The sequence below is a fragment of the Euprymna scolopes genome, chromosome 6 (genome assembly GCF_053919585.1).
Source record: "Euprymna scolopes isolate OS-2025 chromosome 6, ASM5391958v1, whole genome shotgun sequence".
In the NCBI taxonomy this organism is placed as follows: domain Eukaryota; kingdom Metazoa; phylum Mollusca; class Cephalopoda; order Sepiida; family Sepiolidae; genus Euprymna; species Euprymna scolopes.
Genome location: NC_136487.1, coordinates 73,273,165 through 73,300,991, shown reverse-complemented (window position 1 = coordinate 73,300,991; position 27,827 = coordinate 73,273,165).

Genomic DNA, 27,827 nt, shown 5'->3' with positions numbered 1-27,827 from the left:
TGTTTAAAGCGGGAATTCCGACTCTCATTTTGCATTCGGTTCTTTTGATTGGAAAAGAGAAAAACGACATTCAACACTGCTGCGAAAACATCCAGAAAAAGAACACCAGTTAACCTAATAGGAATTAATACCTTCATTCAAGTATGATCTTTTCACACACACACACACACACACACACACACACACACACACACACACACACACACACACACACACATACCCCCCCCACACACATTCTCCTCCTTTTTTGTTTCATTTTAATCTAGCCGAAGTTCCCAGAAATCAAAGAGCCCCCTTTTTTGGAACCAACACTATCTGAGATACATAGATATTCGAATAGGCTATTAAATTTCCCCTTGGCCTCTCAAATATTGAGTTATTAAAGAAGTTGAGGACATAATTTTCCTCTCCCCAATTGACCTTTTAAATATGTTATAGTATATCTTTCTATTTTGTCTCTTGGCGTCACTGGATTCCAAGACAATAATTCAGTTAGTCTGGTGGAGTATCTAGCTCTGTGTTGCTACTTGATCTAACATCATTTGAAGAAGGTGCATCATTGGAAGGGATCTTATTTGGATCGCAATATTGTGTAATCTTGAATATTTGGTCAGAGTTTACTTTTACAAAAAAATATCCTCTTGACATACTATCCTGACAAACCCTGTACACAAAATGTTTTAAATAATAATAATAAATAATAGAATAACAATAACAATGACTTTCGCTGGCAAGGACTACTATTGACCGTAACCAGTTATACAGTCCTTTTGAAATTTTCATCTCTATTTTTCTTGTTATGTACTAAATATTTGTTAACAAAACCTATATGAAATATGTTCCTTATTAAATTTTAAAGATTTTCTATTCTGAAAGAAGTTTTAAAACATTTAATCTAAAAAGTTATTTTAATGTTTTTGTCAAAAAAATTCAGATTTTCTCATTATTCAGACCTGTATTACAAAGACGGAGTTGCAAAAATAAGTTGTGATGTGAGGAGAAATACAAACTGAAACAGAGAGAATATTCAGACCTGTAATAATACAAAGAGGGGGTTGCAAAAATGAGTTGTAGTCTGAGGAGAAATACAAACTGAGACAGAGCGAATATTCAGACCTATACAAAGAGAGGGTTGCAAAAATGAGTTGTGGTGTGAGGAGAAATACAAACTGAAATAGAGAGAAGGAGAGTTTTAAAATATAATCTTAAAAGGATAAGATACAAGTGAGAAAAGCATTTCATCCACGGCATGAAAATTGCTAAACAAAATGTTTTTACTATAAACTTTAAAAATAAAGGTACAAGATTCAATTTGAAATTTATTTTTTTTCAAATTGCATTTTTTATAAATTTTACAAAGTAAGGTATAAAAATTTAATTTAAATTGAATAAAAAAATTACCTTGGATTCATTTTATGTAATGTAAATTTTGTTGTAATTTAAAAACATTATCTTTCATCAAGAAATTAATGATATAGATATAAAATTTTCAATGATTTTTTTAAAAAGTGCAACAGAATGCACATTATATAAAATAAGATGAAATGCTTTTCTAACTTGTATATATATGAGCCAAACTTGCTCGAATTTTGTGATGGGAGAGAGGAAAATGCCGTGGCCTGAGTACTTTCGTAGTACGCCATCTTGGCGTTACGTGCTAAGACTATTACTCTGTGTATATTCTGCTTTGTTTCAATACAATACCTTTTTCTAACCCATATCCGTTTTTTCCTTAGTGATCCACCCAGGTCGCAACATGTATATTTTTACACACTTTTTTCTATCTATCTATCTATCTATCTATCTATCTATCTATCTATCTATCTATCTATCTAATTGTGTATGTGTGTTCATTGTACAAATGTACTTTATGTACCTGGCGGTGTGCTTAGATAGATTTCGTATCGGAATATCTTTGATAAGTATCGATAATCGATAACCGATAATCGAAACAATCCAATCAAAGTCCACACCTTATATCGTCTAACATCGCAAGTGCGTCTGAGAAGTTTTATTACCACACAAGCAAAAAGACTTTGCATATAAATTTAACAGTGTTTTGATATGACAGGGGCCCGTTCGAAATGGATGTTTTTATGTAGGGTACAATTGATCGTGATACTTGATTTTTCATTTTAAACTTTAATTCAAAGAAACCATTATATATAAAATAATTTTATAACATCGGCATTAAATTCTCTACAGTGCAATGTAGACTACAATGTATTGTGGACTAAGTCACTGCGAGGAAACATGTGGAGCTTTAATCGATTTGATTGAAAAAAAAAAAATGGGCGATTTCACAGATTTCGATGACAATAAACATATGGGGGTGTGAAACATTCGTTGATCATCATTCGATTCCGGTCGACGCCGGGTCTCCCTGCTAGTATATATATATATATATATATATATATATATATATATATATATATATATATATATGTATAATTATAATTAAATAATAATCATTAATTTTTACCTACAGACACTCGTGTTTCATGTTTCAGTATACATCAGTGTAGGTCATGAGATTCGAACTCACGATACTACCTTCTGCCCCATTTATTGAATTGTTACTTCACGAGAATGAAGGGAATTAAGAATTATAAAACTTTGAATTCGGGCGAATACAATGACAATCTAGAGTGTTCGCATGAGTCGAAGTCGTGAACATTGCATAGACGCTAGCTAACTGCCTTAGTTATAATTTCGCAGACAGTAATTCTCAGCGATATTACTTTTTTTAAGCAAAATTTTCTCCATGACTGCCAGCGGGCTCTCTATAATACTAAAAATAAACAAAGTCATCGCAAGCAAAGAGTTTGAACTAGTTTCAGTTTTATTTTCTTAATAACTTCCAGTAGAAATGAAAGTGTTTTTTAAATTAATTTTTGGTATCAATTTTATCCTTAGAGATTCACATCATATTATATCATTTCTTATTTAACATAACCAGCTCGGGATCATACTAGATAAGAACATGGGAAATTTAGTATCATCTTTCGAAATATTTTAAGATGAACATCAATAATTTGTAGTATTCGAAGTACTTTTCTCAGTTTGAATGTTATTCTCATAACGTTTTGGTCGATGTAATTTCCGACCTCCTTTCGGGTGCATATTGTCGATTTCTGAAATCTTCATCACTATATAGATTTCCGAGTTCGACGTAAAAATTGCCGAATTTGACAAGACGCACCTGAAGAAGGTCGGGGGTTAGATCGACCGAAACGCTGTAAGAATAACAGAAGTTCAAATTAATGCATATAATACATAATGTACTTTAGTAGTTTCCGAATTTTAGCCGGACATACATACGTACATAAGCAGACAGACAGACAGACAGACAGAAAGAAAGAAAGAAAGAAATATGACTTTTCCTTATAGATTAATTCAAGTGTAATACACTAATAATTAACTATTTTTGAATGTGGATGCTTGTTTTTCAAAAAATCAAAAGCGCCAAATAAGAAGACATACTTGAAGAAGGCCAGAGGTTATATCGGCCGAAACATTGTGAAAATAGCATCCAAGATTAGAAAAATAGTTCAAATAATGTATACAAAGTGTACTTGAGTAGTTTCCGGGTTTTAGTCAGACATACATACGTACATACGCAGATAGACAGATAAAGGGGTAGAGAGACAGCAATATGATTTTCCTCGACATAATAGATTAATTCAAGTCTAATACGCCAATAATTGACAATTCCCCTATGTAGTTGTTGGTTGTCCAAAAAATCAAAAGTGCTAAATGCATGTCTGGTAAAAAAATAAAGGAAAGAAAAGAAAGAGGTCCCATGATAAGCTCCTCCCCCCATAAACATGGACGTTTGGGTATTGATTTAAATGGTGGTAGCGGACAAACAACTTGTACCACATTTACCGACGCGTGCCTGATCCGCGGACCACCAACCATTTTCCCGTCTGTCGCTTGTGAAAACCCGTATCAAACTCACCCGTAGATAAAAGAAGGGACTTTCTCTCTCTTTTTTTTTTCATCCAGAACGATCACAGCGAACGGGAATAAGAAGATAATTTCTTAAGACGCATTTAACGCTGAAAATGTCAAATTCAAACTTGAGCTTGGCAGATGGACAGGACCTCGCATGGAGATGTGTGGACACATCTAATAAACTACTCACTTAAAATGCTTTAACAACTCGTTGTTCAGCCTAAACCAGGAATATTATTACTGAGATACGAGGAGCTACTGTGATAAGAGCCATATTTATAGTGACAAGTTTGGTGAGGTGTTAAGCAGCAAAATATTTGCTCACATTACATTTAGATTTCTGTATGGTAGTATAATCGAAGAAACAGAGAGCCGGGAGGGAATTCCAAAGGAAGTCGATTCGAGGACAGAAGCTATTAGAGTAGTGAAAATTCTGATATCTAGTGATCCTTACAGTGAATGAATGGGATTTTGCTGCTAAGCAATGGGGTCGGGAATATTTACGTGGAGGAAGGAGTGCGGTAAGTTCATCAAAGAATATTCAACAATACGACAGGAACTGGCGCTTGGTAGACTGTTCGGGACCTCTCCAAGGTGTATATATATATATATATACATAGAGAGAGAAAGAGAGAGAGAGAGAGAGAGAGAGAGAGTGAGAAAGAGAGAAAGAGAGAGAGAGTAAGAGAGAGAGAGGGAAGGAGAGAGAGAGAGAGAGAGGGAGAGGGGAGTGATGGTTAGTGCACCAGCTCAGATATAGTAACAATACTCCATGTACAACCTTATGATGGCGCTTATTTTGGTACAATGATTAGAAGCCCCTTGGGAGAGAGCCGGAGCTCACCGCATTTAAAAGCCTTCTATTTGACCTTTTTACTCCCAGGGGAAAAAGTATATTTAAAAATGCAATCATGGAAAACATGGCGAATACAGCAACCCTTCGCTTGACTCAGGCTGACAATTGTTGAAAAAAAGTGAAGGCAGCCAGGTTAAAAAAAAAGATCGGATCAATGTTGACTGATATCAACTTCCTAAAAGTTAAAATTCAGAACAACCTGTCGAAATCTAATAACAATGAATGTATTCAAGCACTCTCTCCCCTCTCTTTTCCTTTCTTCCTCTCTCTCTCTCTCTCTCTCTCTCTCTCTCTTTCTTTCTCTCGTTTTTTTCGCCACGAGGGAAGATTCGTAATTCAATTGGAACATAGACTTTGTTCGAGTCGGTCGCAAAAGTTAGTATCCGATTTTTATCGGTGACGAACGGATCGTGCCAGCTAAGTGTTTTGAGTTTTAAAATGCTCCTTCAATATTAAAATAAATTTCTATTTTTATTAAAAAAATCTGTGTTGTTCACTTATTGTATATAATGTACAATCCCAACAGCAAAGGTCCTAATACAGAAAATTAATGACGGTGAAAACGCTGCCACTAATAATGCAAATAACTTGAAGAGAAGACCTGTTAAGCAGAAATAACGCACGATATAAAGAGGATGTGGTTATCGTATATGGGTTATCATTTACCAACCAGGGAACTGCTTGCCGTGGCCAGGATATAACAGCCGTTCCAGAAACATTTCCACGACACGGACAGACAAAGTCATTCTCCCTGGCAAGCGATAGTAACACAATATATGATATTGGTAAATGTACGATGTGTCTATGATAAGTTTCCAGACTTTTATGCACACGCATTTAAAATTATCGAATGTTATTGCTATACATCTTATGAGATGACTGACCAATTTTTATGATTTCAGGTTCAAATGTAAAGCTACAACAGCAACTGGAATGCACCCTACTAAAACCTGATTATCACAGCTGGTGAATTTCAAAAATGTAATCTGGACGTGAAGACACTTTATTAGAATGATATGAAATAAAATTCTATTTAAAATTTGGAAAATGCCACAGAAACATATGGAATGTTTCAGACTGCTTTTGAACCATCTTGCATGAATCAGTTTTTGAGGGTCATGAGAGATTCAAGGAAGACAGAGATGATGAGAGGTGTGGGAGGACGAAGAAAGTCAGAACATCCGAGTTGATTGGCCAAATAAAGAATTTCATGGATAAGGACCGTCGTGTGCAATAAGTGCATAGTTTGAGGTCAGTGTGGGAACTGTATACATAATTATTTGTGAGGAACTAAAGATGCGGAAGATTTGCGAATTGCGCGAATGCATCTGTCCACAACTCCATCCTTGTCACAGACGATTTTGGCCAAAATATGCATCAAGACAGTTCCTCACCCTCCGTATTGTCCAGATATTGTTCCCTGTGACTTTTGGTTATTCTCTAAGCTCAAGGAAAATCTTAGTTATGAGACAATTGAGGAGATGAAAGAGGCTGTAACGAGAGTCATTGATACACTCACACAGCAGAACTTCCATGGGGCCTTCCAGAAGTTGTTGGAACGATATAAAAAGTGCATTGCAGCCGGAGGAGATTACTTTGATAGGGGGCTAGAGTTTCATGTGTGTACTATCAATAAAAACGGCTATACAAAAACATTTTTGGAAACTCATTGAAAACACCTCGTACTTTCACCTCCTCTTCATTGATAATATTCAAATTAAATCGTAACAGACTGACTGACCTCTGATAAACACTTTTTTTTAAATTTAAAGAGTCACTACCTACCAAGGCAAAAAGTTACAAGAGGATAAATTGTCAGTTAGATGATGTACAATCTGATAAGAGGATTGGGACGATGGTGGAATTAGCACAAATTGATTACCGAAATGATCAGCTTGATAAGTATAAACGTTAAACTATGCTGTGTTTAGCAAAGAAAGCAAAATGTCTGAATAAACATCTGTTGTAAACAACATATAATGAGAGTAGAGGACCCGAGAGTATGAAAAAAAAAACGAGAAGGAACATAGGCTAGAAGTATACGGAGGGCACTGGAATTTTGAGAATACTTATTTCCACCAAAATTCCAGAGGAAATTATTGGCTATCATCAGAGATAACTCGTTGATAAACAGATTGCGCGAGAACAGAAAGCTATTTGAAATCGCGATCGAAAGAAGCTGGGAGTACAGTAAATCTGGGGAAGCCTTGTTGTCACTTACACTCCAAGAAACGCATTCTGCTCATGCTAATTAGCGACTACAGGTATGTCTTGTATGAGAATTTTTAGTGCATAAAAAGAAATGAAATACAAAAATAATGTTGGAAATAATAAAATCGAAGAAAAATTGCTGATAATCTCCAGAAACATGCACCAGTTATTGGCAGGAAGTTGACCATATTGGATTTATATGTGCTATAGTCCTATAGACTTGACTTTATCAATAGACTTTATCGTCTGTGTTTACTGCTTTTGGACATCTGCGATCCATTATGTGGGAACGTGGGGGATTTGGCTACAAATCAAACTTTAAGTATGAGGATCGTTTCAATAGTAAAGCCTCCTATTTTTTTAACTCCAAAGAAAAGCTACGAAAACGAAAGTGGTACCATAAAAAAGAACGCACTTTGATGCTCTAGAATTTATTTTTCTACATAGCCATCATCATTCTCGGTACACTTTTGTTAGCGATGAACGATGGCTGTGCATGGGATTTATCATACGAGAGCCGTTCCAAAAGTAAAGCCTATTTTTTAAACTAAAAAGTTAAAGAGTTACGAAGACTGGAGTGGTACCATTAAAATGAGCAACTTTTTGTGCTCCGGAATTTTTTTTCGACATAATCACCACCATTCTCAATGCAGGTTTGCCAGGAATTTAATAGCGCATCTCTGTTTCTGAAGCACGCCTATGACAAAGGTTACTTTCTTAGAATCTCACACTGTCAATATCTGCAACAGAGAGACGAAACTTTCAGATTATAAATGCATAGGTTTAGTCATCATAACAATGCAATTAGCAATCCCCTATTATCCATTCTGGCGAAATAAAAAGGATGTATTACTTTTGGAACGCTACTCGTATACAGAACTGTGATTCTTACTATCCTAATGTATGTCTGTAAAACTTGGAGGAGTGTATGTGCCAGGCAGGCCAGGAAACTGAATCATTTCCGCATGACCTGTCTCCATAGATTGATGAAAATCAAGTGGAACGAAAGGACACGTGACAGAGATTTCGGCCCGCTTATGTCTGCAGTGCAATGTTTGTTGGATCGTCCGAGATTCAAAACTCCTCAAAACAGCTTTTTTTTTTTACGGCGAGCTATTCAAAGGAAAAAAGAACAGTAGAAAGGATAGACGAAACTGTTCAAAGACAGCTTTAAAATATCTCAAATAGTGCGGTTTATTTCGACCCGGAAGAAAACCTCCCCCAAAACAGATGTTCCTGACGTACTACAAGCCACAAACGGACTATGATTGCTGAATCTGTACGCAGTGGAGAACGCGAGAATCAAACGTGCTCTTAGACAAGACAGAACAGTCAACACCTTTGCTTCATAATCATCCCATTGGTATCCTTCATGCGGGAGATACTTGAGAGCTCGGATCGAACTGAAAAGCCATCCCCGGACCCACAGAACAATAAAATGATCACGGTCATCTTCGCAAGCGATTGACGAACATCATCATCATATGTAGTTGAAAAAGTATATCAAAATATTGATTATCAGCATCTTTTTTGTTGCAAAGATTAGAGAAATTAGAATAAATGGGATTTATATTTACTTGCTGACCAACTAAGCAAGATGTGACACAAGGTCAGAAAGTAGCCCCCCCTAAAGGAGTAACACTCTGACCAAACAAAAATTGACTAGGCATCTCCATCGGCATTCTCCGGTAGGGGTGCTTCAGGCAACAAGCAATAAACTTACTTCTCGAAAGCCGGTGGCAAGACTTGGGAGAGTGCACCTTCTAGGTAATATCCAGGCGGCTTATTTCAGTCCGATATGTATTGGGCCAGTTTCTGGTCCCGCACCAGTCAGCCTGATTGTCAAGAACGGATTTTTGACTGGTACTTTCTACCCAAGTCTTCAAGCAGCCGAAGCAGCAAGGAGACCCACCCTCATCGATACAATGAAGGTATTACCTTGAATATGTCTGTCTACGTAGATAAGAAACTGAAGCACGATAAAAAATTTGCAAAAATACGGGGTAAAGTTGTTGCCTTAAAGAAAACAACACTACAGCTTAATTTTAAAACTTTTATTGAAAAAATCAATTCAGGTAACTTGGTTATGTAGTAGAGCTGACATCTATTAAATGTACCCGCCTTCAGCGTCAATCATCGTATTGATACTGGTCCGGAACTGGGAGCATGCTTTTCCATTAGCGCCAGCAGGAACTTGGCGAATATTCGGCGGATGGCAGCTATCAGGCTGGCTTTAGTGTTGTGAGAGGTCATGTTGGTGATGTTCATGGCATATGACCAAACGAAGTAGTCCAGCGGATTCAGGTCGGGGAGGAGGGGGCAGTGAGAGAAGGGTAAAACATCGTAGCACTTCTTCTGGGTCTCTTTGGATTTTTATTTTATTAGCGAGCAATCACTTGGAACGATTGGTGTAAGAGCTCCAGTTCTCTCCAAACTTTACAACAAATGCCTTAATGAATCTTGTTTCCCTGACTGCTGGAAAACTGCTTCTGTAATACCAGTTTTCAAGAATTCTGGCGAAAGAGCTGACCCAGTAAATTATCGCCCCATTAGCCTCCTCCCACTTTTCGCCAAAATATAGGAGACCATAATTCACCAAGCTCTAGTCCATCACCTTACAGATACTAAACTTCTTACTGACCAACAATATGGATTTAGGCAAGCCCGTTCCACAGCAGACATCCTTACTGTAATCTCAGAACGTATATACCATTCACTGGACAAAGCGGGGGAGGGTAGAGCGGTAGCTCTAGATATATCTAAGGCTTTTGACAACGTATGGCATGAGGGTCTTCTCAAGAAAATCAGAACATATGGTATCACTGGAAGAATACATAACATAATTAAATCCTTCTTAGATAAGAGAAAAATTCAGGTTGTTCTTGACGGTCGTACATCTAAACAATATTATATAAACGCGGGAGTGCCTCAGGGGTCTATCCTTGGACTTCTGTTATTCCTAATATTCATAAATGACCTTCCTGACAAAATTGTCTGTGAGATGGGTATATATGCTGACGACACCACGCTCTATAACAGACACGACAGGAAAACAAATAAACACATATCTAAAGAAATGACAGAAACAGTAGAGGATGATCTCCGATCCGTAGTGGAAAGGGGACAAAAATGGATGGTCACATTCAATGTTGCCCAGACTAAACTTGTTTTCTTCAAAAATTACAAGAAACCTCCCCTACCACTAATAGCAATGGCCAATGACTCTTTATCTGAAGGTACATCTTTTAAACTTCTCGGCCTAACGTTCACAGGAAACATGAGTTGGAACAATTACATTGAGAACATTGCCAGGACCGCTGCGAAGAAGGTGGGTTCTCTCTACCGTTGTTACATAAGGGAGGGAGAAGAAGAGGATTTGAGTTGGACACTTTACTTGAGGGATACTGGTACCCTGGTGATGACGTGTCCATTTTACTAATGAAGAGAAGAAGTTTACGACGATGAGAGAGAGATATTACAAGTGTTAAGAGACGAGAGAACGGGACCCAAGATCCCTTAAACCGTTTGTCTAGTAGTTAGGACACTTGTTGTGAATGTATGTGTTTGAATTAAAGAAGATTCATACCTGGTCCGCTGCTCTGGGAGAGTCTTCATCTGGGTGGAGCTCTCTTGCTGTTTTCGCCGGAATACACAAGATGAAGACAGATGTTGGGTTTTCAACCTTTTATTCTCCCAGACATGATCTGCAGATGTCGCCATCGATGGTCTCCACTATGGGTACCTACCACGTCCCACGTCTGGGGCGCGCATCTCCCCCCTTACTTAGGAGAGAACCATTTTAGACTTCTGCTCGGCTCGGCATTTTCTGAGAGACTCAACGTTTCACCAACCTTGCCACGTAGCATCACATGACATTCGGTTAGATGAAACGTCACTTCCTGCAACGTGGATTAACTACAAAAATATCTCTCTGACCTCCTCCCACCCTCTCCCTCTCTCTCTCGATCTACTATCTAATAGAGACACAGGGAGAGAAGATAGAGAGAGTATGAAAGAGCCAGAGAGAGAGAGAGAGAGAGAGAGAGAGAGAGAGAGAGAGAGAGAGAGGAGAGATGCTCTTTAACACCGTGCTAGAAAGCTATTAACGCCCGAAAGTATCCTATACCTCTATAAGGCCACCATTCGCCCATGCATGGAGTATTGTTGTCATATTTGGGCTGGTGCATCTGCCACTAGTCTCTCGCTCCTAGACAAGGTTCAAAAGAGAGTCGCCAATCTCATAGGTCCTGAACTGTCATCCAAGCTTCAGCTTCTGTCCCATCGACGAAATGTTGCATCCTTCTGCCTGTGCTACAAGTACTTTAACGGTGAATGTTCTGACGAACTGCAAGCACTTGTGAACCCTCGACGTAAATACCCCGACAAACCTGACAAGCAGCAAAATCCCACCACTTCACGGTGGAGATCCCTAGATGTAAGAGAGCCTTCTACTCCAGTAGTTTCTTCCCCAGAACCGCTAGACTTTGGAATTCCTTTCCGGGTCCCTGCTTCCCCAACTGTACTGACATGCAGAAGTTCAAGTGTAACGTGAATCGACATCTTGCTGCTCAACTCCCTACACAGGTGATGCTTATGTACCTGATAGTAGCATCCTACAACAAAATGGCAATGTGCCTTGTTTGGAGTGAAAATGTAAAAAAAAAAGAAAAGAAAAATAAAGAACTGTAAGTGATTGCTCGCTGATTAAAAAACAAAAAAAGCAAACAAACAAACAAAAAATGGTTCACTTCATCCGCTGGCTTGGCTCGTTGGCTGGTTGGTTTTAACGGCATATTGATCCTTTTAGACCATTTAGTACCGTGAATGGTTATTTATCGTTGATTCTTATGTGTAGGTTATTTGCAGTAGTATTGGGTTGCATGAGTTTCATTTTATAAAACGCATAGAGGCAGGAATATTTGGGAGGTGGGTAAAAATCACTTGGAACTACAAGTGAATGATAATAATGATAACAGTTGATGATGATTATAATAATGCTGCTGTTATTGATGATAATAAAAGAAAAAAAAATTGGATACCCCTTCCCGTAAAACCATTCCCTATTCCTTCTTCCGTAAAACCATTTCGTAGTTCTAGTCCTGTTAACGGGACTTAATTAATTCCTCCAGCGGACGACATAGAAAACAGTCCCAATGGACTAATTAGAGAACCATCTGATTTTTTTTTCTTTCCCCTCTTTCTTCTTTCTCATGTAAGCGATATTCCTTTTTATCAATGAATGTGTGTGTACGTATTATGTGTGCGTTTGTTGTTGTACTTGTGTGTATCACAGTGTGTATTTGCGTGTCCGTACGTGTGCCCGTGCGTTTATGCGCACGACCGGGTAATTACCCTGGATTTCTGAATAACTTCTTCATTCAGAGATTTTAATTTATTTATTATTTTTTTTTTGTTTTTCTATTTAAGAAGAAAAAAATCTTTCACAGATTTTGGCAAAATTTGTGATACCGAAAGAGGATGATATCAATGGCATCGAATTTAATGTTTAGTATGAAGATGGGAATCAAAATATTCGTTCACTTTCAACATTTTTCTATTCACTTTTTTTTAGGTTTGTGATTTTTACGCAGATCTTTCTTTCGTTTTTTTTTTACTATTCTTTTCATTTTTTTTTTCGCTTGCTTTATTTCATTTGTTATTTTGATTTGTGTTCCGTTTTTTACAATTCATTAGATTCGCTTGCGTAGTCTTCTTCTTCTTTGATCTCAGAACTATAACGAATTCTTATTCTTGTCTTTATTCTTTTTGTTGTTGTCCCTGCTCTTCTTCTTCTTCTTCTTCTTCTTCTTCTTCTCCTCCTTCTTCTTCTTCTTCTTCTTCTTCTTCTTCTTCTTCTTCTATTTCAGACATAACAAATCGTTCTTTCTATATTCTGCAAAAAGAATTCTTTTTAATTTCAAACTTTTAGCTTGTGTTAACTTTTTATCTTTTCTTTACTGATTCCGATAACAATTTACAAGTTGGCCTTTTGGTCAAGATCAAAGTGTAGTATCTGTTCCGGCAGATACTGCAAGCTATGACTAGCTATGACTAGCAAAGACCAGATGTGGGGGCAACCCCACATGCCTGACCTTTAACCAGCTCCCATTTCCCACCTCTCGGGAGCTGGTCCCCTTTTTCCCTTCCCCCTCCCTTCACTCCTCACATTAAAAATCGGCCTTGTGCCTAATTTGCTTGGTGGGGGAGCAAATAAATACCATCTGTTCCGGCAGATACTGCAAGCTATGACTAGCTATGACCAGCTATGACTAGCAAAGACCAGATGTGGGGGCAACCCCACATGCCTGACCATTAACCAGCTCCCATTTCCCACCTCTCGGGAGCTGGTCCCCTTTTTCCCTTCCCCCTCCCTTCACTCCTCACATTAAAAATCGGCCTTGTGCCTAATTTGCTCGGTGGGGGAGCAAATAAACACCATCTGTTCCGGCAGATACTGCAAGCTATGACTAGCTATGACCAGCTATGACTAGCAAAGACCAGATGTGGGGGCAACCCCACATGCCTGACCATTAACCAGCTCCCATTTCCCACCTCTCGGGAGCTGGTCCCCTTTTTCCCTTCCCCCTCCCTTCACTCCTTACATTAAAAATTGGCCTTGTGCCTAATTTGCTCGGTGGGGGAGCAAATAAATACCATCTGTTCCGGCAGATGCTGCAAGCTATGACTAGCTATGACTAGCAAAGACCAGATGTGGGGGCAACCCCACATGCCTGACCTTTAACCAGCTCCCATTTCCCACCTCTCGGGAGCTGGTCCCCTTTTACCCTTCCACCTCCCTTCACTCCTCACATTAAAAATCGGCCTTGTGCCTAATTTGCTCGGTGGGGGAGCAAATAAATACCATCTGTTCTTCAGATGCTGCACTTCCATTTCTTGTTCTCTTTCTGTGGAGGATCAGTCCTTCACGACTGAGACAATTTTTTTTTTTATTTTTGTACCTTTTCTCCACGTTAAAAAACGACCCTGGTGTCTAACTCTGTCCCGTGGGGAGGCATAGTAAATAGGTACAAGTTTTCATTTTCTCAACAAAAAAGTGAGGCAACAACTTGTGATGATTTTGCTTTTGACGAAGCGTTCAGTACTCGAAGTGAGCATTTATATTTTGGTAATCCCCGATTTGTTTTTTTTTTTAAAGATTTAAGAAAGAGTTTGTCACGAAAAAAAAATAGATCTTTTGTATTTTGTAAAACATACTCCCACCACCCCTAAAAAACAAAATGGCGATTGTAGTAAATAACATAAAGACAAAAAAAAAGAAAAAAGAAATATTTTCCCCACTCTCTATCTGTGCCTAAATATCAACACAGATTCTATAAACAAAGCTTCTTTTCCAGAACTGACCGCCTTTGAAACACTGTTCCACTGGCATGCTTCCCTGTTGAATACAACATGGTAGTCTTCAAATCTAATGTAAACAAATTCCTGTTAGGTCGTCCTCATAGATAATCAAATTCCACTCAATTTACATCATTAAAGGTTACTTCACTACCACCTTACATTCATTAACTTTTATCCTCGAGAGGCCTTGATAAATGGTGACTCCCAAGTAAAAAAAAATACTAAAAAAAGAAACCGATTTATTCAAGAGAAGGCCATCCATGAATTAGATCTTGTGTAAACATCATTTTAGTTAAATTTAAAAACTTTAGAAAACAAAGTAATGCTGCATATGTTTTTATTAAATGAAAAAAAAAAGAAAATATTTTTCCCTAGACTTTCAGTGGCATCCACCCAAATTTCTATAAATAAAACACTAGATTTATGTATGTGTGCGCGTGTGTGTGTAAAAATATTTAACCGATAAACTCTTAAATTACTGCTCACATAACACTGAAATTAACAGGAAATAATAATCATACACCAAGGATGGTTTATAACGTGTAAAATCTTTGCTTGGATGGATGAATAACGCATACAGAAATATGTCAGCAAATTGAAATGCAAAAATGTTAATCTAAACTTGCTAACATATTGCTGTTAGTTTTACGCATGCGCAAATTAATTTATAGCTTGAAGTTGTTAATTTTAAATCTTTATCATCTATTTGCCGATAACTGAAACGGTAGGGGTCGCGACTGGAGTGCAAAATGTTTTGGTTTCGATACTAGCTGATGTCACCCAAGTCTTTTTTTTTACTTTTGAAATCACTATGTATTAGGTACAATATAATATTCAATAGATAATTGACTTTGTGATAATGAATACGAAATCTGCATGAATTAAAATATATTTAAGCGTATCTTACGACAAGGCAAGCCCCCCCCCACCGCCAGTCATAAAATAAGATTGTAACAGTTTTCTCATTTTGTTGGTGTTTTCTTCAGTTTTCATATTTAACCTGCTTTCAAAAAACGTGACTATTTCCTATTAAATTTCGCGCTAACCACGTGATACAAATCGACCATATATGACTTTAATGCAATCGACAACGAGATCGGACGTACACTTTTCTCGTTTAGGGGCCATCACCCCTGGATTTAAAATTTTCAGATTTAATATATTAATGTCATTGAGTATTAGAAGACAAAACATTGTTTCCCTCCTATTTCTACTATTTCTATATTTACCCACAACTGTCCGTAGATTCATTTATTTATTTTGTAACGGAAATCGCCTCAGACGAGACTTGAAGCCACTTTATATACGTAGTTAAAATACTAATTTAAGATAAAAATGTTGGATGAATAAATTCTGACCCAGAAAATAGTAATTCTTCTCCCTATATTTAAAAACTCGTGCATGGAATGTGAGGACTAAAGGACAAAATAAGAGAAGTGAGAGTCACGAGGTTGTTAAAAGTAAACCCAAGGTTTACTATTTACTTTCCTTCTATTATGCTTGTAATGTTATGACCCTTTAGGCTGTAATCGTAGCTTAATATCTGTGTTAACTGTGGCAAGCAGGGCCAAGGACCAAAACATTATTATTATTATTATTATTATTATTATTATTATTATTATTATTATTAATTGATTTGAGCGACAGCTGGTCGCTGGATCAATTATTATGATTAAAAGAATAAACAATTAAATTGGGGAAAAGATGATTGACATATAAATCGCAAAAGGAATGTGAAAATAGAAAATAGATGTAAACATTATTTTTGGGTTTGCATAAACAAATAACTAGATTGGGGACATTAGGTTGGTCTGAGACACGTAATGATGTGACGTAAAGAAACACATGATGTATCAGATTTGGGGAGATTCTAGGAGTCGTTAGCTGAACATTGGAGAAAACAGACGACCAAGATGACGTAGGAAGCAGCGTCACTTCGGACAGCCAAAACGTAAAAGCGTGTAATCTTTGAAAATGCTGGCCAGATCATGAGAATGAATGTTCATAAATAATTCAGGTATGTGTTGTGTTATTTATATCTGTTAAAAGAACTGTTTTTCTACAACTGTTTCGATACGTCCACGTCAATCGGTCCATGTTAGAACTATTCCATAAATGTTAAAATATACACACTAGACGATCAACTAAATGATACAACGTAAAATATACATACACGCATTTACACGTACACAATTATACAGAAGAAAAATAAACCCAACTATTAAACGTGTACGCCGTTATGGAATATATATTCACATACAACATATGATACGTTTTATAATGTATCTCGATATACAACATACTTTATGTACAACTCTAACCCTAACCGTCACTTAATCCCGAACACTCTTTCTATAAAAGAAAAAGCTAGGCGTATTCAACTTAGACAGGTTGAGCCCGATTTTTCCGAAGGAGGAAGTTCGAAGTTCACAAGCGATCTTCAATCACGTGTATATCCCGGCCAAGGGAAATGACGAACTTTGATTTTGCAAATCTGGGCAGTATTTGTCGACGTCTTCCAATATAAAGCTCTTGATATTACCAAATGATCACTCACTCCGCTTAACTTTGATGACCTTACGAGGACCGATGTTTAAATGCCCCACCCGAATCTAATCTATATACCGCTCAAAAAACTAGGTTAAATGCGCTTGCCCAGACTGCATATGATTAGGGGAATGTTTTTACACACTAATTTTTCTGTTAGTGTCGGGGTTAATCAACAATATATATATATATATATATATATATATATATATATATATATATATATATATATATTGTTATGTTTGACCTTCATCTTCGTCGCCAACTGTTATGTTTGCAGGTTGAACCAAATAACGTATAAAGCAATACAAATGAAGACTCAACAAAACAAAGGTAGCTCAATAAGAAGTGTATTAGGAAAAGTATATTTACAGTATATTTACATAATGGTTGTCAAGTAAGAGAGTCTTCGCTGGAAAACATATCTGCTCTCGGCTCGGCCTTCGGTGGTTTCTGGTTAACACACACTCAGACTAACCGAGTCTTGCTATTTATGTGTAATTTTATCCACATATGTAAATAAGTGGGTGCCACCACAATATATATATATATATATATATATATATATATATATATATATATATATATATATATATATACTTATTTATTTGAGGGTAAATAGTTATATAATGGTCGCTACAAATGACCATCTGTTTCAGTCAATGAGACTTCCTCAGGCGACCTGGAACTCCTCGTCGCCACACAAAAAAAAAAAAATGGAAAAAATGGAAAGAAATTGAAAATAATGAAAACAAAGCTCTTTAGAAACATAAAAAGATCATAAAAACGTGCGAACTCTCTAAAAAAGAGGATAAAAAAGAATAAAAAAAATGAAGAGACCGCATTTCAACTTATTGGGAGATTATTCAAAAATAGTTTAACAACTGACTATAAATCTGAAATGATTAAAGTGGGTCATAATTTTATTTTTCTACTTGTATATATATATATATATATATATATATATATATATATATATATATATATATATATATATATATATATACTTGTGATTGTTTGTGTATCTATACATATAGTTGGTTATTCGTGTGTATGTGTATATTCTTGTATGTATATATATGTGTGTGTGTCAGTGTGTACACACGTATGTATGTATATGTATATTTTGTGCGTATGTATCTATATGGATGTGTATCTTGGTATGCCTATGTCTGCATTAGTCTATTAACTTTTCACTCTCCATTATAGTGACTACGCTCTTTTTCTTTCTCCTCTCTCTATAATCCTACCCCCACTTAACTTATACCGATACGCAACTCATGATGTCAACGAACACATTTGTAGACTTCTTTTCCTGACACGTGAAAATAAGTCTATAAACAGACCCCTCATACCCACTCTCCTATACAATCTACAGTTCCAGTAAAATTATGACCCACTTTAATCATTTCAGATTTATACCCAGTTATTAAACTATTTTTTAATAATCTCCAAATAGGTAGAAATGCGCTCTCTCTATTTTTTATCCCTTTTAGAGAGCTCGCAACTTTTTATGATCTTTTTATATTTTTTTTTATTGAAGAGCTCTTTTTTCCTTTTTTTTCAATTTTGTTCAATTTCTTTGAATTTTTTTCCATTTTTATTTGTGGCGTCGAAGGGTTCCGGGTCGCCTGAGGAAGTCTCATTGACTGAAACAGATGGCTATTTGTAGCGACCATATGCAACTGTTTACTCTCAAATAAAAAATATTTTGCTCTTTTTTATTGAACACTATCTAACAACCTTGCTGTTTTCATTAGTCCCGACTTTTGAAATCTCATACCTGAATATATATATATATATATATATATATATATATATATATATATATATACACACACGATGCTAACAAATATCTTTCTAATTGAACGTAATAACAATGTATTTTATCACCCGGGCAACATTGAGCACGTTGCTAGACAAAACATAAGCAAAGAGAAATAAAGTACGTTGATATCTCAGCTATTTGATATTGACGCTAATGTTAATAATGAGTGCCTGTTAGTCGAACGTAATAACGAACAAGAATCTGACGTAGTTGCAAGCGTCGGAAATGCCGGTAAAAATTGATGACACAACTGGGATTAATTAACTAACTTGACAGACGACAACATCGATGGAATTCCAATGAGTGGAGATGGGCGGAACAGAGGAAAGTGCAATGGAACCAGAAATGAAAATACCGGTTTCTTGTGGGGGTTCATTTGACTATTTGCATTTTACGAGTCAAGGAACGAGTGTAATTAAATTGCAGAAAATATATGGCCGTGTCGAAATAAATGGACACAGCGTCAGAATACAGATACACATGTGCGCATCTTTCTAATTATCTATTCCATTCTGTGATTATTTATAGCTATTAGATTCTTCGTTTATCTGTCTGTACTCCCCTCCCCTCTCTCTCTCTCTCTCTCTCTCTCTCTCTCTCTCTCTCTCTCTATATATATATATATATATATATATATATATATATATATATATAATTATTTTTTTACTATAATAATTAAATACCTACAGACACTAGTGTTTCATCCTTTCGGGATTCTTCAGTGCAGGGTGTCACGATTACTACCAGTCGAACGATTCGAACCCCGCGACACGAGACATCTCTGGCTCGATTAGCGGAGGCCGTATCCATTCGGCTACCATTAATCATGTGAAATAGCGTTGAATTTTTAAACATTTTAATTTAAATGTTCATTACGTCAGACAGACAGTGATCAAATCGTTATACGATGATCTACGCATAAGAGCTAAATTGACCGACTTTTTAATTCAACAGAAAGTGCTCAACGATAAGAAACGTATTTCTTAAAGGGGCTGTCATAATTATTTTTTTACTATAATAATTAAATACCTACAGACACTAGTGTTTCATCCTTTCGGGATTCTTCAGTGCAGGGTGTCACGATTACTACCAGTCGAACGATTCGAACCCCGCGACACGAGACATCTCTGGCTCGATTAGCGGAGGCCGTATCCATTCGGCTACCATTAATCATGTGAAATAGCGTTGAATTTTTAAACATTTTAATTTAAATGTTCATTACGTCAGACAGACAGTGATCAAATCGTTATACGATGATCTACGCATAAGAGCTAAATTGACCGACTTTTTAATTCAACAGAAAGTGCTCAACGATAAGAAACGTATTTCTTAAAGGGGCTGTCATAATTATTTTTTTACTATAATAATTAAATACCTACAGACACTAGTGTTTCATCCTTTCGGGATTCATCAGTGCAGGGTGTCACGATTACTACCAGTCGAACGATTCGAACCCCGCGACACGAGACATCTCTGGCTCGATTAGCGGAGGCCGTATCCATTCGGCTACCATTAATCATGTGAAATAGCGTTGAATTTTTAAACATTTTAATTTAAATGTTCATTACGTCAGACAGACAGTGATCAAATCGTTATACGATGATCTACGCATATGCATATATATATATATATATATATATATATATATATATATATATATATATATATATATATATATATATATATATATATATATATATATCTTAGTGATTGGGCGATTCCCAAAATGTTTTCCCGATTCTGATACAATTACCGATTCCGTACTAAATTCCCAATTCCGATACAATTACTGATTCCGATTTCGATTCTTTATAAATCTCTAAATGCTTAACAATAGAGTTGTTATTTATTTCCGATTATCGTAAAAACACATTAAATGTGCGGATATTTTCTCAAACGTTAAAATGCACTTGTGGAAGATGATCTATTGATTTAAGTTTTACTAGTAATTTCAAATCAATTAATAATTATTATGTTGTTATTACGACCAGTAGTGGAAGATTTTGCTTAAAACAAAATAAAATAAAAAAGACAACTAAAAGAATCGTTTTTGGCATCGGAAAATAGGAACAATTTTTTTTCGATTCCGATACGGATTCCAATATCCCAAAGTTCCGATTTTTCCGATTCCCGACTTCGATTCCGATTAATCGTCTCAAAACTGATATAAATATAATCATCCACATACATTACTGTTTCGCAGCTCATCAGTGCGGCTAGACAGGCAACTACCTCCAGCCAGGGTTGAAACCCGACCGTTTGTACGACAGTCAAGGATCCTAACCATTGGCGGCTGCTGCGTGAGTCAGGAGTTTAACGCTCTTTTGACATCGTCCGAACTACCTCTGCTCGATTTGTTTTTATATATATATATATATATATATATATATATATATATATATATATATATATATATATATATATATATATATATATATATATATATATATATGTATATATATGTATATATATGTATATATATGTATATATATATATATATATATATATATATATATATATATATATATATATAAATGTAAATTTGGTTCGTTCCAAACGAATAAAACCATATTTCTACGTTACCAATTTATTTGAAATTTTCACACAACCCATCTTTAGAGTCGAGGCATGTTTTTATGTTATTAAAATAAATTTACCTCGCGAATTATTAAAATATTAAATAAAATAAATATATTTTTTAACCGTGGTGCGAATCTGTTCTGTTGATAAAACTGAACTTCCGGTTCGATTCATTTCACAGCCACGAATTGACGACAGATTTCATTTTCTATTTAGTTAGTAAAAAAACAAACAAACAAAAAAAACATACTTCATTTGTTTATCTTCCAAATTTTTTAATTTACACATTTTTTTCTTTATTATATGAGGCGAAAAAAAAAGTTTTTCGCTTGCTTTTTGAGTTTTTTTTGTTTTTCGATATAAGATTGGTCGGAATAAAAAAAACACGATTTAAAAAATAGCGCGGATCACTCTCTGCATTAGCACCGAAAAATTTTACTATTAATTAATTAATTAATTAATTAATAATTTCTCACTTTTACAAACATTTGATTTTAAATTTCTTTTTAAATGACGACTTTCATCGACTTTTTTTTTAAAATATCCCCCCAAATGCTCTAAAAAAAATTTTTTAGGCGCACATAAGCAGCTATTTTTTTATTAACTTTTTTTTTTACTTTTTTATTTAAAAATTAGTAAATTTCAATGAATACAATAATAAATCATTTATCATTAATATGTGTTTTCGGTTTTGTGTTGAATGAAACTTTTTTTTTTCATTACAACAATAATGAACCAGTTTAAATCTTCCGGCATGCGTTTAAGGGTTACGAAATTATCAATAAATCGTTTCGTTACTAAGCCAACGTCAGTAAATAAAAAAAATGTTACATGCGCATGCATTAGCCTTGACTAGGGAGGGGGGGGCTAAGGGAGCGACCATTAAATAATTATGCTGGTCGCCATGGAACTCAACACCTAAGGAGTACCTAAAGTGGCACTTATGCACTTATGTTATCGTGCTATTTTTTAAAATAGTATTTTCATGTTAAATTCCAATTTTACAATATGTTTTTCTTTTATTAATTTGTTAAGTGAAAGTACAGATAACCCGGTCGGTTTCTAACGTGAGGAAAATCTAGACCCCCCCCCCCAAAAAAAAGGGGTACTCTGGATAATAACAAAACATTAAAATTGCCTCAGTCTCGAAAGATTTTTTCTCTACTGAACGAGGGAACAAACGGTGAAGTGTAGTTCACCTTCTGTTTCTCTCCCCCTCTCTCTTCCTCTCTTAATATCTCTCTCTATCCATCTCTCCCTTTCCCTCTCTCAATCTATCTTTCTCTCTATATCACCCTCTCCATCTCTCTTTGAGCCCCTTTCTCTCTCTAACTCCCTCTATCTCTCTCCTTTCCTCTGTCTCATCCCTCTCTTTTTCTAACTCTCCCCCTCTCTCTGTTTATCTATCAATCCCTTTATCTCTCTATCTCCTTCTCTTTCTCTATTTTCCTCTCACTTTCTCTTTTCTATCTATATATCTTCCTCTCTATCTGTCCATCTCTAATCCCTCATCCTATTTTAGTCTCCTAAATTAATTACAGTGAATAAGGCATTGTCAAAACATGGATAAATCCTATTTTAGTCACCTAATTTACTGACTGTGAGAATAGAAGTTATTTGGAAATTACTGCTATCATGAACAGAACCAGACATAACTGGTAAAACCTTTCTAATTAAATTGATTTTGGCAGCCATTTGTTAACAAAATGACATAGCCTTAGCTCTTGCTGCATGAGGAATACCTGCGACCTTGCTGCTAAGTAGAAGAATTATTTATTCTACTTTAAAACATTCAATTTTTCAAAAATCTCATGTTCGACATCTCCAAAACATCCAATATGGGGAAAAATATTGCAGAAATGTAAACTTATTGTTTAGGATGAATGCACAATGGTACGCAAAAAATCACTTTAGGCTCTTGGTCGATCCTTGCAAGATTTGCATGGCAATGTCAGACCATTTGGGAATGCAGTAATATTGCTTGCATGAGATTTCAGATAAATGTTACCCGTTATTCTTCAATCAACACCAGCAGATGAAATAAATGCTTGCCTCAACTACTTTACTTTTTTGTTCCATGTGAAGACATTAAACTTAACTCAAAATATGCATGTACAGTTGCCGACTGTTCGATCCGCACAAAAACTTTTGCATCACTTGTGGGAAATTGGGTACGAAAAAGTGCCAGCTGATCAGAGTTAAGGGCAAAATTCTTTGACTTTTAACTTCTGTAATTTCTGTAATTTTATTTCATCAAAAGAATAGTTAGTTTAAAAGGTTTTTGCAGATATTCAAATTATAAGAATTCCATTTTACTGAGTGAATGAGCTATTCTTGCAGGTCAATACAAAGATGCCCATGAACTTAACGCTATTATTCAATGTAAAATTCCAAGTGAGGTAGTCAAATACAAATCCATCGACACTGTTGTGAAAGCAGATAATGTGGTTAATTATACAACAGCTATATTTGCCAGGGATGCCACCACATGTATTGCAACTGAAATTTGGTGTACTAATTATCATGTTGTAAAATATAAACCAATCCAAGCTTTGCAATGGCACATAGCTTGCAGTAAAAAAAATAACAAACAATATCATAGAAACAACAATCTTAATAGGAGCTTTCACAGATTAATATATCTTCATTCCATGCATTCCTATGATTCCACCGGATACATCATTACACTTTAGGAAATTGAACTTTCCAATTTTATTGTCATTTGCAATAACCATCAACAAAGCACACGGAACAATCTTTACAATTGTGGGCCTTACAGTTACACACTAACTGTTTTTTCACATGGACAATTTATATTACGTATTCAAGAGTCACCAAACCGGAAAATCTCTATATCAGCTAAGAAAATGGAACAACAAAAACTGTGTACCCATGAAAATGGAAAATTAAACCTATAAAAAACATGCTTTTTCTCATTTTGGAACTTTTTCCATTGCGCCAATTTGAGCCACAGCAACGCGTGACAGGGTACAGCTAGTATATATATATATATATATATATATATATATTAGAAACTCGTTTCTTATCGTTGAGAACTTTCAGTTGAATTAAAATCGGTCAATTTAGCTCTTATGTACAGATCATCATATAATGATTAGATCATTATGACAGACGTTAAAAAGCATTTAAGAAATAAATGGTTAAATTCAACACAGCATTTCTCGCGGTTTACGGTAGCCAATTGGATTGGGTCTTTGCTAATGAAGCCAGGGATGTCGCCGGGTTCGGATCTATCGACTGGTGTTAATCGTTACACCCTGTACTGGTGATTCCCGAAATGAAGAAACACTAGTATCCGTATATAGTAAATAAGTATATTTATACATGTGTGTGTGTGTGCGTGTGTGTGTGTGTGTGTGTGTGTTTTGTGGGCCTATGAGAGAGTCGTAAAGAAAGACTCGAACAACGATAGGTAGAAAAGAATATATTGTACAAGAAAAGGAATATACAGAAAATGTTCGCATTATTCTTCGGGGTGTTGTTCTCATCATTAGGATAATTTTCAAAACATTCCGTTCGATGTAACCTCCGATCTTCTTCAAGTGTATCTTGTCGAACTTGGGAATGTTTCTGTCGAACTCGGGAATCTGCACGGAACCCTTTTATTTACTTCACGGGGGTAGCATGCTCTCGTTCCATCAGCCACGACTGGATAGAGGTCCTAAGTAATTCGCAGTTGCATTTTTCGGTCGACTACAACTTTCAACCTTCAGGAGAATATAACTTTTTACAATTGATTTTTCTAAATTCTGCGCCACTTTCGGACAATTCTAGTACGAATTTTACGAGCATTAAACCTATTTATTTGTAGATGAAAACATCATATATTATCACTGCATACTAGCGGGACTTGTGGAAATTCCACAGGGGATTCATTCGTATATAATATATTGATGTTGGCACTCTGTAGATGTTCAGTGTAAATGAAGAGGCTTTGATATCATTGTAGCTTTTTTTTTTGTTAAAACTGCAAAAGTATTTATCTAATCTAGCAGGGACGCCACGCAAAGCCCGGTCATAAAATACGCTTAAGTATAATATTTTAAATCTTTCAGATTTCGTATACATTATTATAGAGTTAATGTTCTATCCATCTTTATATATTATAAAGTTGCGATTTCAAAAAGTAAAAAAAAATATATCCATATGGCTTGGTGTATTAGCTTGAATCGAAATCGAAATAAAAACTTATATATATATATATATATATATATATATATATATATATATATATATATATATCTTGAGTTCCTTTAGGCATAATCGAAACCATAACCAAAACTTATGAAGAATTCTTGATAAAATTATTTACAAAAAAAAAAAAAGAAAAGTAAGTGACTTTAGTGCCATCAGCTATAATCGAAACCGAAACTAAAACTTATGAAGAATTCTTGGTAAAATTATTTATGACAAGAAATGGAAGTACATAAAAATTAAACGATCCGTATGTAAGCGTGACACAGAAACTAACACACACGCTACCGTATTAATTACTATATTTCGAATGGAACTCTTTATTTACTTCACGTAAGCCATGAATGGATAGAGGTCTTAAGTAATTCGCTATTGCATTTTCGGTCACACACACAAAAGTTTTAAAAATGACAATCAAGATGAATACAGTAATCCGAAAAATACGAATTAGGGCGTCGTCTCAAAATTTAGAAACGTAACAAAAAAGCTTGTCAGACTTTTCCGACTATGTCTGTATCGTTTTTTTTAAATTACTTTTTCACCCCCAAACAAGGCACAGTGCCAGTTTGATGTAGGGGTCTACTATCAGGGACATAAGCTGAGCAGTAAGATGTCTGTTTACATTACACTTGAGCTTATGCATGTAAGTACAGTTGTTGAAGCAGGAAACCGCAAGGGAATTCCAAAGTCTAGCAGTTCTATGGAAGAAACTATTAGAGTAGAAGGCTTCCTTACATCCAGGTATCACTACTGTGTAGGGGTGGGACTTTGTTGTTTGTCAGGTTTGTCGGGAGGGGGGTTAGAAAGAAATCAATACACTGAAGATGGAGTTTGACGTCGAAATATATTTAAATTATAAATTTCAAGCAGGTAAAATATTTGTTTATTTTCCTAATATTGCGTTGTGATTTGGCTGTCAAGCGCACTTGATGCGTATTTTTATATATATATATATATATATATATATATATATATGTGTGTGTGTGTGTGTGTCAACATATATTTATACAGTTATGTACACGCTTACATTGGCATGATAATGTTTCGAGCTATATTTATCAATTAATAAGTGCTCATCAGGCAAGAAATGTTTGTCCATTAGGTGTTCATATTGAAAAGAAAATTGTGCATTTGAATAACAGATTTAACCAATTTTCGGTTTGTTTTTTTCGAAAGGCAATAATTATTCACCAATTGACAAAATTTATTGATTAATAAAGAGTGACTACAGAAAAAAGTTATATTATAAACCTATGTAAACAAATTTACTCTAACTTAGAATTATGATTTGAACGGTGGAAATTTCATGCTCAAATAAAAAAAAAATACTACTCACACAGTGAATAATTTTGTCAAAAAATGCATAAAAGAAATGACATTCGGCTGTTTTGCAGGAAGAGGAGATCTGTACCATACTTTTACTAATGAGCGCTTTTTGTTCCAAAGAAATATTTTTTCAACGATGTTTCATTGTCTGTATTGAAGTTGTTATCATTTCGGAATTACTGCCTGTCAAGCTGATGATTGCGGATGCAAAGATTCAGCACTTGGTCAAGCAAGTAATAATAATTTAATGATGAGAAAATTGATCAAAAGCTGATAAGTTTTTAATTGATGGATGTTTTTGTGGCACTAATTAAAAGTGTCCTCATGAAAAATGTCGGCCTTTGAAAATAAACGATAGAATGAAATTGAAGAAATTGCATTTGAATTTGCTGTAAAAGAAATCCGCAACGAAAATTTTAAATTTGAAGAATTCAATGGCACCCGTAATGATTATTATGCATTTTTGTGGTCAAACAGTGAGGAACCTAAACTCATTATAGGAATGGCCGCCATATTAGTAGACTTAGAAGTTTAGTGTGCACAAATTAAGAGCTGTATTTATTTGCTTGCAAGTGTATGATATTTCTATTTTAGAAAGAAAAATTTGATTAAAAGAATTGTTGAACAAATACAAAATTAATTGAACCAGATCTGAAATTAGCGAGGCTTGTTTGAAAGAGAAAATGAATTTAACAATTCGATTTTTCCGATTCCTGAAGGACTCATTTTAACTTTCAGACAATTGATCGAAGCCAATAAAGGATTATTTTCCGTATCTCTAATAAAATCGACAGTCAAAACACGTAGTATGTGGTAAAATATAATTTTCTGAAAGCAAATATAGAGACTATTACAGTAGTCTGAAAAAGTCAATGGAATGAAATAAAAAAAAGTTCTTGAAGTCATGAAAGAAAATTATACTTTACTATCTACTGTCTTTATTGGCTT